Genomic DNA, 16363 nt, shown 5'->3' on the forward strand with positions numbered 1-16363 from the left:
ACTAGAGGCTGAATGGATTATTCGTTTACGGGCAGTGGAGCTAGGTCTCAATTTTGACAAAGAACTACATGTATTCTTGAGCGACTGATATGCAATATTAGCTTGACATATACCATATCGATAACTCTAAATATTCCGTTGTCATTGCCTTATACATGAACTAATAGGGAAAACGAAATTACATCTGTTTATGTGTTACAAAATATTCTAAAGCTTTCTATAACTTGTCATACACATTTTGGGTTTTGTTAAATGTACATGAACAAGTGAATTTGTGAATTGTAATCAATCAACTAGAAGTTATATTGTTCATGTAGTCTTTTTTCTTTTTTTGTTTTGTAAACAATATGCTTAAAATGTAGAGAAATATTAACAGCCAGATAAGCGTACAAATACAAGAAATTTTATGGATATGTAATTGCTCGGGTAAAAATACCTTGTTTTTCTTGTTCCTCTTAGTGATTGGGACATCACAATACACAGATTGTGATATTGCCAAAATGCACTTTGTATGTTCCTGCAATTGTACCAATAACTTCATCTTTCTAACCAAACCAGTCATCAGTAATCTGCTCAAATTTCTCTCATGATTTGCATTTACTAACATTTCTTATGCTCTTTGTACCCTATAACACTCTTTAGACACAATGGTGACTTGCGTCTTTGCAGATACTGAATACACATTCTTGGTAACTCAGAGTTCCGGTTTGGATCAATTACGCCATAACTTTAGTGCTCTTTACATAATCGTAATTGGCACAAATATTACATGCATTCATAGAATGGTCGATTACTTTTAAATGGAAGGTCATATATGTGGGAATTTCAGTGTACAGCTTTAGTTTTTTACGAAAACACACTGTTTCTTTCATATCGATAAAAGGCAAATATAGGGATTTTAAGGTATAACATCCTTACAAGATGTCTGCCGATTACGTTGTAGCGGCATCATCAGTGTTTACTATCGACATGGTTTCTTCACGGACGAAAAACCCATCTACGCTTTTGCTGAAAATGAGCATACTTATAAAGAGATTGGCGGCCGGGCTTGGGTGTCCTATTTGCTTTTCCGGAAGACGCCAGACGAAATGCCACGAAACGGCATGTGAAGTAAGTTTTGTTTGACAATCTTGTCTTTAGGCGACAAGTTGGATAAAAGAAGTTTAATACAGAAGATTGCTAGAGTCTTAAGCATGTGAAACTGTCAGGATATTGACCATTGGTAAATATTTCCTGTTTTGTTTCTTTTCGATTTTTGAACGGGTGATATCAGAAGCCTATTATAGCTCTCACGTCTACAACACTAGATAAAGATTGGGTAAGCAGACTTGTCGTTACGTATATACGCCAACCTAAACAGTCATATAATTGTTTTCATACACTGTGGCTGAACTTAATAATATAATTTTTGGTACAGCTCCTACAAGCTGATAAATCCTTAAATAATCTTTTGTCAACTTAAGCTGATGTTTTTAAAAGTAAATAGGAGACAGGTGAAAGTGATCAATGCTTGATGCATGTTCTGACCTGCTCATGCTGAGATGCATGAATTTCGCCCGATTACTGATACACGGTTATTCAAGTCTTTTTCGCCTATAATGGAATATCATCCCTAAGGCAGATTGTGTCTTTCTCTTTTTTACATAGTAATCAAGATAAATTCTATGCAGAATATAGAAACTTTCATCTAAAGAGAAGCATCAAGAAGTAGTCACCCTTGCTACTACTGTAAAAATTGAAACTCAAGTAACGATTTGGTGGGTTAACATAAACCAGTTTTTGACAATGTAGACTCTGATCAGGCTATCATATATTTCTTTATAGACATGTTAACTATTCTTCATGTTCTTTACCTAAGAGAAAGTTAAAGAAGCGCCTCTACTTTTACGCTTGGTGAACGAACCTAGCAGAAATCACTAAGTCTGCAAAAGACCACTCTTTTTTCAGGTAACGTCTATAGTAAAGGATCTCTGGTTAGATAAAGGGAACAAAAAAGGAATTTAAACAACTACCTTTTTAATGAATATCGGTTATGGTAAACGATTTTAAAGAGTTTTGGGCCGCACAGAAACTTGCGATAATCCATGTTGTCAATATTCTTCGATAATCCAAGAAAGTTTAAGCTTCGGAATTACAGAAATATGCACTTCAATTTCTGTGCACACATATATAAATATGCTTGCTATCTTTTTTTAACTATGAATTTGCTCACGTAGGGGAGATGATCACTGAATATACAATTGTATCGGACATGAATGAATCGTGATACTTTAGAGAAACTACGGTCTTTATAGGTAATCATTTATATGATGAAATTTTTTACAAAACTGTTTTATTAACCAAATTAGGACTGCTAAAATGGTTATTACATAACAGAATCTCGTAACTCTCAAAACTTTTTTGCAGAGTTTAAGTTTTATGAAATTCGAAAATAGAACATACCTACCACCGAGATGGGGAATTAATTGATTCACCTAATAAAAGGTAATCATATTGATGATCGGCTCTAAAACCTATTAACTTTTCTGGTTTTAACTAAATATACTTTGAAAACAACAAATACGTTTCTGTTCCCTTTAGAGATACTTGTCCATTTATTAAACACACATCCAGGATTGGTTTTGAAAACTTCCAATTACAGATCCTTCAAGGTACCTGTACTGTTATTCATTTTGAGAAAGTTCTGGGCTGGTGAACTTTGGTATTTTTGGTTAAAATGGAATGCCACACGTCACTATGATCTGACGTCTTTTTGAGCAAACTATTTGGCCTAAAGCTTCAGAAAGAAATGTCACCCTTCTCTCTGTTCTGTTCTAATAATGGCACTCTTCCACTACATTCTTTATTTTGGTTTTTAAATTCTTGTCCACGTGTCTTCTGTCTGCACTATGTTTCATAAGAGAACATCACGTTTCGGTCTATTTCTGGGTTTTTGTTCACACAAATGACACCTAATATTTGTGAAACTAATAACTGAAAATAAGGTTTCATGCGAGCTACTTTGTGTTGCAGCCTTGAGAAAGTTACTTGTTAGTAACGAAACACGTGTCGGCTGCCTATTCCTTTGTATAGTCTTTTGGACTACTGGGCAGAGTTCTTTGGTAGATTGGGTTTCTTGGCGCCCCGTTTGCGCGGGAAGGGAGTAGCTTCTGTCCCGGAGTTAGGCCACCTCGCTACCTTGTCCTACTTTGTTGTGCCCTGCCGTTCTGCAGGGGCTGGGCTGCGAGCGCCGTCTCTGTTTGCTACCCCCTACTTTTGTAGGCCAGGCTACCCACCCGTGAGGCATCCCAGAGTGGGTGGTCTTACACACCTATCCTTAGGCCAACTCATCCAGCCGTGAGGCATCTGAAGGTGAGTGGACCTATTCTGGCACACCGCCCTCTGGTGTGCCTCCGTACCAACCGATATCAGCGTAGTTCTTCACCACGCCGTCCGGGAGGCTGCCGTCTCCCTGCGGCTCCCCCCAACTACGTCCAGTACTCTTTTATTGGCAACCCGTCAATACCATTGCGCCCCAAAGGTTTCTCCAGAACATTCTCATGCCTTCTTCAAAGAGGTGTACTCCATCGCTGGCATAGTATTCCGGGCGGCCCGTGTGGATGAGCCCGTGTCTGATCGCTCCCAGACCATTTGCCCTGCAGAATTTGCTCACCGTGAGGTTTAACTTTTTATGGGAGTTCTCGATTCTTAGATTCCGCCCCGCTCCAGTCCATTCTGCTGATCAACTCGGACCAGATAATGGCGGTGTGTCCAAAGGCCTTGGCTGCCTCTGTGAGGTCTTTTTGAATTCCGTGGAGGAGTGCTCTCCGCCCGAGCCTGGCCAAGTCGTTCCCCCCCCCCCCAGGTGTATGATCAATACATCCGGGTGCCACACCGTGTGTGCCTGCAGATCCTTGAGAGTTGCCGGCAGTAGTTCCCATCTCATGCCTGATTGGCCGAACCATCGAATGCAGGTGCCAGCTGGCTGGTCTTTGAGCGCGCAGCCCCTGCGTTGCCACCAGGCTTCCATCCGCCTGATAAATGAGTGCCCCACCACCCACACCAGGCGTGGTCTTCTCCCTGCCAAAGTAATAAAAAAAGGCCAGTCACTCCCCTGTTTGTCCTGGGAGGGAGGGTTGCTCCCTTCTCCCCCCCAGCTGTGCCTACACGGTTATAGCAGTTGTGGCCTCAGGTATGTTATGTACGCCCATGACCGCTATCTTCCCACTGCTTGTATTCCTGCCTCGCTCATCCCGTGCTGTGCGGCAGTCGTGGCCACCCCTATCCGGAATGAATGGGAACCAAATCCTCTCGGGGGCAAGCCTGCCCTGCTGATCGCGAGGCGCATGACTGCTGTAAATTGGAATTTGCTCAGATGGGTCCCGTCCCTGTGCTTAAAAAGGGGACCCCCGCCGGCTGGTCGCACGGCCATCAAGGCGAGCAGGCAACATATTGCGCAGCAGCTCTGGTCCTCAATGCATTGTAGCCTTACTACCATCCCTCTGCCTACTTGGTCTGTTTTTGACCGTTTTAACAAAATCTCCACCCCTTTTTCCCTGGGGGTATGTCACTAGCCTGTAAGCAGTGTTGTGCCAGACCATCCCTTGCTGATGCTACCAACTCGCTGAGGCAGAATGCCCCAAAGAAAGCGGTGGTGAATACGGCCCTGAACAGTAAGAGCTCGTAGTTGTCTGCTATTATGCCCCCAATGCGCCTAGCAACAAATGCAGCTTCTTGAAGTCTATCAAGCACCTGGAGCCGCCCTTCGCGCCCTCTTTCCATCGTCACCACCCCTTCATTGCTGCTTTGATGTAGTGGAATGCAATTGGGTCTTGACCAGTTTCCAACGTTGAGTAGTGTGCCACGGCAGCCAAGTGGGCCTGTGCCCAGGACCTAGACTTCTTGCCATTAAATGCCCAGCTTGTTCGGATGCCCTGCGAGTGTCACCCTGCGTGCTTAAAGACTTGATGCCGCCTACCCTCATTACAGTTGCAACGTATTTCTTGTATCTTTTTGCTGCTGCCGGGGTGACCGCGAGTAGTACCAACTCTGCTAGGTCTCCCCTGCCAGGTCCCACAGCTGCTTCGGGAAGGGGGTCATGTTCTGTCCTGTCCCTGGCACCAGCTTCCTGAACTTGCTCATCCTGGCCCTGGATAGGGCGTCTGCTACTTTGTTTTCCACCCCTGGGACATGCCTTGCTCGTAGGTCTATGTTGCCCTCCAGCTGTAATGTAACCAGTCGGCACATTAGTCGCAGTGTGTCTGGGCACCTGGCCGAACCCCTGTTAATGGCCTGCACTATGCCTTTGTTGTCTGACCATAGTGTCAATTTCATGTTCTGCAATTCTTTCTTCAAGATCGTCAGTGCCACTATGATCGGGAATAACTTTAAAAAAGTGATGTTGCCAGTTATGCCTTGTCTACGCCAGCTGCTGTGCCACTGCCCTGCGCACCTCTTGCCCTTCAGGATCGCCCCAAACCCCGTGCTGCCTGATGCATCTGTGTATAGCTCGATTTGCTTGCTAGTCACCCAACCTTCCCTCCAGATCAGCAGGCCATTAAAGTCTGACAGGATGGTGTCCCACATTAGTAGGTCCCTCTTGACCTCTGCCCCGAGTCTGACATGGTGAGGCTTCTGAGTGAGGCAGCGTGTCAATTGTGTCAATCGCCTGGCGAAAATTTTGCCTGCTGAGATGACACTGTGTGCGTAGTTTAGTTTCCCTATGAGCTGCTGGAGGTCCCTCAGGGTAGCTTTCTCGCGCCCGCAGACGCTCCTGATGTCCCGCCTGAAGTCCTCTACTTTCTCTGGGGGAAGCCTGGATGTCCCTGCAACTGAGTCTAGCTCAATCCCCAGGAACGTGATTTTTGTTGCTGATCCCTCTGTCTTTTCCCTTGAAAGGGGGATCCCCAGTTCGCCCGCTAGACCTATAAACGCCTGTAAAGTGTTTGCTGCACTCTGGAGATGCTTCTGGGCCTGTGAATAGAAAGTTGTCTAGGTAATGGAGTTTCCCCCCTGTGGGGTGGCTTTCGTGCAGTGCCCATTCGATGAAAGTGCTAAATATTTCAAAGTATGCGCATGATACCGAGCACCCAATAGCAATTCCCTTCCCACTGAAAGCCTAACAGGTGTAAGCTTGAAGGGTGAACATGGAGTAAGCGAAACGCGAACTCGATGTCCGCCTTTGCCATGAGGGTCCCCCGGCCAGTTGCCTCACCAAGTCTATTGTATCGTCAATTGTGGTGTAGCTTACTGAGCAGACCTCTGAGTCAATCCCATAGTTCACTGACATACCGTCTGGGAATGATAAGTGGTGGATCAACCGGAATAGGCCCTGCTCTTTTTTAGGAACCACCCCTAATGAGGAGATAACCAGATCTCTGATCCTCGTGGAAGGGAGGAGGCCTTCTATCCTACCCAGCCACTTCTCCTTCTCAATTTTCTTCGTTACCACCCCTCGATGCTGAAGTGCGGATTTCATGTTTTTCTCGCTGCCAGGGGGAGGGGGCCTAAGAATGGGATGGGGAAGCCTTTTTCAAAGTCGCGGACCAATATCTCTGCATCTGTTTTTATTGTGGTATCTGTTGTCTAGCATGCACAGTTTCTGTGTGTCAACGGGGGACCATGCTAGCATGAAATCTTTTCGTTCCGCTGTCCCCTTGCTGTCCCCTGTGCTTGGTTCACTGCTTCTTTTTCTCCCTCTTCTCCCTTTTTGGCCATCCCTGCGCCTGCATCCTTCTGCTTGGTGTCCCCCCCACATGTTTAACATATGTGCTGGAATTTACATGCTGCTCCATATGTGCACTCGTTGGCCTCAAATTTCCAGCATATTGCAGGTGGCCTGCTAGTGTGTGCTCCCTTCCCTGTCTGAATTGTTTGGGTCTTTGAAAAGGCCTCCCTTTTCCTTTGTGAAATGACCCTCGAAAGGAATGCTCGCCCTTTCCTCCCCATGTCTTGAGCTCCCTTGCTACCATCATCTTGTGAAGGAAACCGGAAACATCCTCCTCATTCCACTCCATTTCTGGGTGCTTCTGCATTTGTAGCCTAAACCCCTTGTCATACTCTAGCCATGCGTCACCCTGGAATTTTCTCTGTGCTCTGTGGATGTTTGCCTCGTAGAGCCATAGGTCAGCTGCGCAACGCGGGAACTTCTCTACTACTATCCACAACAATCGGCTTCTTGGTGCCGATTGTTGTGGAGGGCCAGGTCGGGCGCCATCTTGAGTGAGGCCCGGTCCCCTGCGGGACCCGAGTTAGCGGTCCAGCTAAGGGAGGGGCTTGGGGCTTAAATAGTGATGCATTTCAGGACGCGCAGAGGCCACGCGCAGCGGGCGCGCCGTTTACGCGCCGAAGGAGCGCCAAAGGAGGGCCCATCTGTGCCCGTCCGTGCTCCGGACATGCTCAGTGCCAGTCCCCCTGTCAGTACTAACAGGAAACTTCACCTTACCTGTCGTAAGTACTCGCGCGATGACCTTACTGCTCTGAATGTCATGCCCTGTGGGAGAGATAACCCCTGGGAGGTGGCTGATAGCTCATCCTGGGAGTGCACTGCTTGTAACTTCTGCTTCCACCCCACATTAAGTTGCCAGGTTCGACCCAGTATCAACCCCATGCTGATCAGAGCGGGCTTAATTAACGCCAGGTCTATGGTCAAGCATGCTGCCGATATCTTCGAGCTTTTGGCAGAGAAGCAGCTCGATCTTTTATTTATTACAGAAACCTGGATAAATGCCTCATGTGCCTCGGTGGTGGAGTTAGCCATTCCCCGCGGCTTTGAAATCACGAGGGCAGACCGCCCGCTCGGCAGAGGGGGCGGCATTGCCGCGATCTACAGGGATCAATGGGTCTTCGCCTGCGAGCCCCAGGATAATCTCGGGGATGCGGAAGTGCTCCATTCCTCGTTTATGTTTAATCCACATTTTTCAGTAGGAGGCACACTGATTTACCGACCTCCGGGTCATGTTGGGAACTTTGTTGGGGCTCTTGAGGAAGTCATTACTCCCCGTGCCCTGAGATATTCAAGGTATCTCCTTCTTGGAGATTTTAATATACACATTGATGTCTTAGACTCCACTGAGGCCATCCGTTTCGGAGAAGCCCTCTCTATGGCCCACCTTAAACAGTGGGTTGCTTCGTCAACCCATGATGGTGGCCATCTTCTCGACTTAGTCTGCTCTAACTTTGATATTGATATGGCAAGTCCTGAGAGTGTGACTTGGTCTGATCATAAGCTGGTCAGGTTCTCCTGGTCCTTGGATGCTGCAAAGGAGAGCGGCCCCTCACTCGCCCATTCACAGAAAATTAATTTAGTCACTCTGGCCGAATCTCTGTCCCTAACCCGCCCAAAACTTCCCCCGGAGATTGAGATTGAAGCGGCGGTTAGCACCTTCAATACCTGGGTGGAGCTTGGGTCTGCTGCATCCATCAATAAAGGCTGTATCCGTAGGATGCGGTCTATTCCCTCCAAACCATGGTTCACCCACTCCCTACGAGAACAGAAACTGGGATGTAAGAAGCTCGAACAGGTGTGGAGACAATCCTACCAACCTACAGCTAAGAGCGACCTGCGTGCGGCGCAAAGAAACTACTATGCTGCCATTAGATCTGTTAAGAGCAGCTACTACGCAGGGCAAATCGCAAATGCTAACAACAATAGTAAGGACATTTTTTATGATTGTAAAAAGCTTCCTATCACCATGTGCCGCGCAACCTACACTGCCCTTATCTGAGCAGTGGTGTGAAGAGCTTTCTTCTTTTTTTATTGACAAAATTGCTAAAATCCAAGAAGACCTACGCACCGTCTGCGACGGCTTTCAGTCTTCTTCTGTTCCCCTCCCCACTGCTATGCCGAAGTCAACTGAGCAGTTTGCTTTCTTCTCCCCCCCGACCGTGTCCGACATTACTGCAGTCCTCGTGGCCTTGAAGTCAGGGAATCCCTCCGATCCCTGCCATGTCAGGGTCCTCGGGGAGGTAGCTGAAACAGTAAGCAAGGAGATTACCCAGATTATTAATCTTTCTTTTTCTTCTGCCACTGTCCCATCCTGTTGGAAGCAAGCCAAATTGCTGCCGCTTCTAAAAAAAGACTGGGCTTGATCCAGCTGTACCTTCTAATTATCGTCCCATTTCGTTATTGCCTGCCTTAGCAAAAGTTTGCGAGAAGATCGCTTTTAAGCAACAGAATAATTTTATTGAATCCTCTCAAGCATTGCACCCCGCTCAATCAGGATTCCGGGCCGCCTATAGCACCGACACGGCGCTGGTCGAAGTGTCGGAATCTATTCGGGAGTGCCTGGACGGAGGTGGCAGAGCAGCTCTGATTTTATTGGACCTCTCTGCCGCCTTCGACACGGTACCCCATACATTACTCCTCACTAGACTAGCGGCCGTTGGTATCACAGGCTCTGCACTAGACTGGCTGACGTCCTTTTTGGATAATAGGACACAACAGGTCTGGATGCCTCCTTTTGCCTCCCTCCCCAAGAATCTCACTAAAGAAGTCCCCCAGGGGTCTACGCTGAGCCCCCTGCTTTTTAATGTTTATCTGACCCCTCTGATTTATTTGGCAGAACAATTGGGGGCCAAAATTATGGCCTACGCCGACGACACCCAACTTTTGTTCACCTGGCCTAAGGACAATTTGGACGCGTCGGCGGTCCAGCTTTGCCTCTCATCTGTCTTCCGCTGGCTAGCTCTTGCTCAGCTCAAATGTAATGAAGACAAGTCTGAGGTGATCTTCTATGGCTCCTTTCCGGATAAATGTAGTGATCTTTTATGGCCTCGTGACCTGCCTTGCCCAAAATCCATCGGGCGCCCAGCAAAAAACCTTGGAGTTTGGTTTGGAAACGACCTTAAGTTTGAAGACCACATTAAAAAACTTACGGGGTCTGTTTTGCCACTCTCAAAGCCCTCCGTAGGTTCTTTCCCCTCCTTCCGAGAGAGGCTAAAGAGACGGTTTTGCGAGCCTTAATACTTTCCAGACTCGACTACGCGAACGGACTGTTCTGTGGTCTTCCAGCTTTCTTGATCCAACGTCTCCAGGTCATCCAAAACGCGGCCGCAAGGTTGCTGTTTAATCTCCCCATGAGATCTAGTGTCCGTTTCTGTCTCCGCACCCTTCATTGGCTTCCGGTTGCCCATCGGATTATGTTTAAAATTCTTGTCCTTGCCTTTCGTGCGGTCCATTTGATCGGCCCCGTTTACCTGAGGAAAAGGTTTGCCCCGTACATTCCTAATCGATGCCTTCGTTCAGCCAATCAGCACCAATTGAGGGTTCCCAGATTTAAGCTCTCCCGACTAGGCGGCCAGTCTATTTTGGTCAAGGCCTCTAGGGTTTGGAATGCTCTCCCGTTCCATCTCAGAGCTGCTTCGACCATCACGGCCTTTAAGAAGGGGCTGAAAACTCATCTGTTTAACATCATTCTTTAACTCTCCTAATTTCTCTTTGTCCTCTGAATCTGTCTCACCTTCCGCGCCAGGATACTATTTTAGTAATAGAGCGCGCTACAAAACCCTTTATATCATATATCATATCATGCACGCCATTATCCGGAATGCATCCAACCAATTTTCAAAGTTCCTCTCCTAGCTCTCCCTCCTTCTTTCCCTCCTATCTTTCTCCTTTTTGTCACAGGTTGTCAGGTCTAGCCCTTCTAGCTGTATCTCTAGTAAGGAAAAAATGTCTATGAATTATTTTCTCCAGATTCTCTCTATGACAGCTGACGGTATGAGGCTTGCTAGGCCCGTGGCCCTGGTAGTCAGTGACGCGGGACCTGGTGATGGCCGTGTGTATTCCTCGGGTGCTTCTACTACTGGGAGGGGTGTGCTAGCCGGGATGGGGTTCCCCCACACCACCGTGGGAGACCACTCCTCCCTCCTTACCCTCGCTGCTGCCTGCTCCCCCAGTCGGTGTTGGCGCGCCAGGCCAGGATCCAGCAGGTGCCATGGCAACCCTGTGCTTTCGATTTCCCATCCGGGTGTCTGTCGCTTCCCCCATTTGTAAGGACCCTTGCCATCCACCCGCCTGCACCCCTGGTGCCCCTGCACCCTGTATGCCCCACACTTGTAGTAAGAGCGGTGCCATAGTCCTGCAGCATTCTTGTACAATTGCGCTAATATGCTCACCGTTTGCTGCATTGTCAGTGATCTTCCTGTATGGTCCCACCCCCGCCATGCTGGCTGCAGGTGGATGGGCCCATTTCTGTGGAGCCTGAGTGGGCCTTGCTGCATCCGCGAGCTTTGCTGGCGCCCTCCTCCGTCTTTTGGTCGCCGGCGCACTGGTGTCGCCCTGTTGGTTGCTTTTTCCTTACCCAGCATCCTGTCCCAGGTGGGGTTGCAGTTAATCATTCCTATGTACCTCTGAGCTGCCCGTATCCTCCTTAACAGGTCGTCCTACTCCTCTTGCCCTTGCCCCTTTCTCCTTTTCCTTGCCATTCCATGCGCTCTCCGGGGCCCTTTGTCCTTTCAAAAATTGGGGTGCTCCTGTTTCTGTTGTGCAGGGCGCTGAAGCAAAAGTATGCACCAAACTCTTGAAGGGAGCAACAGATGGTGTTAATGTCCGGTCAAATATGCCGCTCCCGGCGTCCCCTGCTGCTAGCTGTCTACCAGCTCACCTGCCCTCGGACTCTGTGCCCTGCTGTCCCTTCTTTAGACATCCCCACACCTGCTCGGAGTGTCATGCTCCCAGGTCTGAGGGTGTTTGACCACTGCGCCCGCGCCCTGCCCATAATGGGAGCTTCCTGCTTGCTCCTCACCTTGCTCAATAATCAAGGGGGGAGTGCCAGGGGTCATGGGGGCCGCCGCAGCCTCTAAGCACTTTGCCCGCTGAGCTGGTGGGCGTACCAACCGGGCAGTATTCTCAGCACCGCTGGGGCTTAGCGGTCGTGGAAGTTCTTTGCCCGGGGCCTCTGTGAAGTAGGGCCGTACGGGGGCGCGTGGGGGTCACCGCAGCCTCTATGCACCTGGGCCGCTGGCCGTAGAAGCTGGGCAGTGTTCTCGGCACCGCTGAGGCTTTAGCGGTCGTGAAGCTCTCCGCTGCCGACTGTCTTTATCTCGTTGAGGGGTGGATACGTTGCCGCTTAAGTTATCCGCTGCCCCACTGTCTTTATCTCGTTGCGGGGTGAATTGGTTGCCGCGATGGGTGGATCCACCAGGCTTCCTCCTGTTGCCACGACTCTTCCTGCTGACACGGTGTCGGGTTGTTGCAGCTGATGGTGCCGCGGGGCGGGCTCCCGCCCGCCGGCCCTGTGCTCCTCCGGGCGGGGAGATCTTGCTCCTTCTCCGGAAGGTGAAGGGGTGGGCACCTGCATGTCCCTGCAGGCCCCTGCTTCTCCCTACGGTGCCGCGGGGTGGGCTCCCGTTCGCCGACTCTCTACTCCTCCGGGCGGGGAGCTGTCGGCCGTCGCTCCTCCTAAGGTAGGTGAGATGTGGTGGGCACCCAAACATCCCTGCGGGCCCTTACTTTTTCCTGGGTAGTTGGTCAGCCGTCCCAAACTGGCTCCTCGAAGATCCGTCCACAAGATTGCGCTTCACCGCCGTCGCTGCTCCCCCGCTCCGTGAAGATATGAGCTTGCTTCGGGGAGTAGCGCTTATATGCCCCCCCACTCACCTTGCCCCCCCATGAAGGCCCCCTTTTCATTGGGGGGTTTGTCTATCCCCCTGGCCCCCATTTGCCAGGGGGGTTGGCGCAACCTCGGCGGCTACTGGGGGGCCGAGGGCTTCCTTCGCCCTTTGTCCTGCCAAACGGCTGGCCCCCACTGGTTTGTCCGTTGGCACCGCGCAGGTTATGGCACCAGCTCTCGAGCCCCCTTCGGGAGCTGCCTTTGCAACAACAGGAGGAAATGGCTATTGCATGTGCAGTTTTGAGGTCAGTGCCATTTCTTGAAAGGTTTAGGACTGGTTTTTATCAGAATGATAATTCTGAACCAAGCAAAGCGTTTCACCTGCTCTACCTCTAGCACAGAATTGGTGTAAGTGCCCCATTAGTGTGGCAAGATTGCAGAAATGTGGGGGAATTGATCCCATGGACAGTTCACTGACAAGGAAAAATGCTTAGAAATCTAGAATGTCATGCAGAATTTGTCAATCAGAAAAAATGCACAAACTAAGTACACCGCAAGCATAAGTCGATGAATTTGGATGTACCCTTTTTTAGGAATATGACTCTTTATAACAAAAAAGTATCCTTTTCTTTGAATGATTAGGGACCCCGCAGTCAGGGTTGGACTGGCCATCAGGATGCAGGCTATGCAGGTGCTTTCAGCGTTGGATGGCTGCCAAAATCCAGGCGTAAAGACTCCCATGCCCACATTGTACCACAGTGTTCTGTCCAGGGCCAACTCTAGGGCACTGACTTGGGGTGGGGGAGCCATACTTGCAAGTATATTATCGTTTTAAAATCACCTGCTGATATGTTCCTTGCCTCCAGCAATTTTCAGGCATCAATAAAAATGTCAAGATAACTCTGGTGATTAATGTTCTTTCTGGAGAGAGATGGAGTTTTGTCTAGTGAAAGTTTTGACTCATCATAAGTTAGCGCCGAGGGGAATATGCTTGCTACAAAAAGGTGTATAATACAGATGACAAGGTGCATATAATGTAAATTACTGTTTTTGTCGGAAAGATCCTTTTGTTACTTTTGTTACTTGAAGTTTATAAGTTAAAATCCTACTATAGAACAGTGAGCTATTAAGTGTCATCAAAAAGCTGCATGCAAACTGCAAAGTATAGTTTAGAGCTATATATTTTTTTGTTAAATCTTTCATTATCCTAATCTTGCAAAAAGGGTTGCTAATCAAATATTATTTTTAAAGAGAACCCCTAACAATGATGTTACTTTTTAAATTCTGAATTTGCGCTTTTCCAGACCAAGGACTCTTCACCTATACTGCCTACTAGTATGGATGACATGTGACTCATAAGTCTCGTAGTCCTCTGTCTTATGTAACATATTCTGTACGCTGTTTTACACATGTATGATTGTCTCTGTGCAATGTGTGTGTGATGTAGTGTCCTGACACCTTACGCTGGTATACATGGCACTATAAAACTAAATGAATCTGAGGGAGAGTAGTTATAAACATTTGAGGGGCATTGCTAAATGGTGGTAGTGAGGGAATCCCTGGCAGAGGTGGTCACTGGGGTGGCGCCAACAAACATTGTTGCACAGGGCGCCACCAGTGCTAAAGCCTGCCCTGGTTCTGTCAGTTCTAGTACCCAAGAGCAGCCTGCTCCCTCTGCTGACTCAAACCAGCAATTTTTGCTCGTTTTCTGTGTTGAAAATATACACAATCATTAATAGAATGCTTCAACCAATCAGGGGCATTGCTACCATTTGGTGCACAGCAGGTGCAGTGGTATCAGGGCCCAGGGCCCCGAGGGACCCACTGAACCCTGAAAATTGCTATATTTTATTACCACAACAGCAGGGGACGTTTTCCTTGCCTGCACCAGGCCTTAAGGCATCCTTGATGCGCTAATGCAGCAAATGTGTCTGCCTATGTATGCAGAAAGGTGTGCCCCCTTGCCACCAGAGTTAGAGTGGAAGGCTCACCTACCTCCCAGCACAAGTAAAAACCGAAGTGCCTTGTTGAAGAAGGGTACAGCGACTTCTGGACATTTCAATATCAGTGTTTTAAGTAGCTGGCAGTCAAGTGACAATGGTTCCAGAGCCATGGTGCCTGTTGCAATCCAGTCTGCGGTGAGAAGGGTGAACAAAGCGATACCAAAGGGGATGATGGACGGAGCGTTTGAGCAAATCAAACACTCACCCCCAGTCAAATGATCTTGGTCACTCCACCACCCCAGCTCAGCTTGGTCACTCCACCACCCCAGCTCAGACATGGCCATATGCAAATCAGACAATGTAGTTACCATGACATGAATGTGTAATTCAGATAGAGGCTGTGCAGATACTGGCATCACAGTCAGACCGATGAAGTAATGGGAATCTCTAGCAGCTGATGCCTGGCCTAGATTAGCACGTAACGTGAACCACGTGTTGCTCCACGTACATCACGCAGGCACTGTGAGCAACCCGTGACAGAGTGAGACCACTCCAGTCACAATGTGCAGCACTGATCAACCTCCATGATCAGCTGGCATGCTGACAAATATTATGAGGGATCACCAGAGCCCTGCTGAGGGAGATATGATTACGTCATTTCAAAAATACCGGGCGATGAAAAGGCTTGGAAAGACATCGGAAACACAATGACATAGATAGCAAAAGCAAACAAAATCAGAAAACAACAGGCAAGGATAAGGGGGATATACATGTGAGTATGTATATATACATAAATGCATAGGCATATATTTCGACCCCACATCCCCCAATAAAAGCGAATGAGAAAAAGTAAAGGGGGGCGGGGGGGGGGGGAGTTGTACCGGTAAAACACACAGAAAAAATAAATCAGTAGGTTAAGCAACACTGCCATCTACTGTTATCAAAAATGTAATAATAGCGTATTAAAACAACATGTTTTATGTGATGTCTTTTGCAAATTGAGTAAAAAAAATAGGATCCCGAAATTAAAAATTCCGTAAATATTCACCCGAGATTAATAACTAAGTAATTAAATGTATACGAAATTCTAACATAGAACCAATTTGGCGCCATATCAGTAGCAACAAGTTTTGATGCACTCTACTGTGACCACCATTATGCCCTCCCACGAAATGTACCGGATAGTCACTGAAAGTCCTGTAGCCATCGTTTTAAGTGGGTTCCCTCCCCCTGCTCCCCCATCCATCCCCCCAAAAGCCTGGGCAATAATTAAAACGGACTTTGAAACGTCCCTCTTTCTCGCCCTATATTGAAGTCTCTAGTAGCGGAGTAGTCATTGAAAACGGACATTGAAACGGTCCTCTGTCCCGCCCTATACTCATGTCTTTAACGTCAAAGGCAAAAACACTGATCGATTTCTAAACAACAAACGTATAAACCATTAAGGTAATTACTGTCAGCGATTTTACTTACTCTTTCATTCACCGAGAGTGTGAACCATTTCCAGGATGTTCTGTTTTTGTAATTTCTTTCGGGTAGCATGTTACTCTTGTACAGTTATACTTCTACCTGAGTCGCCTCCAGGTGTTTGCAAAGGACCAGGATTGAGAGCTCTGGAGCTGAGGGTGGAGGCAGTGGGGGTTTCTCACAGTTCCTCTCTTTGGATTAAAAAGGTGTTCAGAACACATGAACATTCAATCCTTGGTCTCTCTTCAGAGTGCTCAGAATCACATATTCCATGTGTAAATGCGATTCTGTGTGTGCTACACAGTTGTCAAATATTGACAAGGCGAAAGTAAAAGAAAATGTAGCGCTTAGAGGTGAGTGGATGCGTTGTGTTTTTGGAGTGGTGAATTGAAGGATATTTGAGAATGTGCATTCAGGAGA

The 16363-nt window shown here is 47.9% G+C and overlaps 1 protein-coding gene across 2 annotated transcripts in view; it reads left to right on the forward strand.

Annotated features, from left to right (window-relative positions):
* The window catches only part of RXFP2 (relaxin family peptide receptor 2), a 1449053-nt gene that overhangs the window by 1357518 nt on the left and 75172 nt on the right, over positions 1 to 16363 (forward strand). The gene's annotated exons all lie outside the window — the stretch shown is intronic.

The sequence above is a fragment of the Lissotriton helveticus genome, chromosome 8 (genome assembly GCF_964261635.1).
Source record: "Lissotriton helveticus chromosome 8, aLisHel1.1, whole genome shotgun sequence".
Lineage (NCBI taxonomy): Eukaryota > Metazoa > Chordata > Amphibia > Caudata > Salamandridae > Lissotriton > Lissotriton helveticus.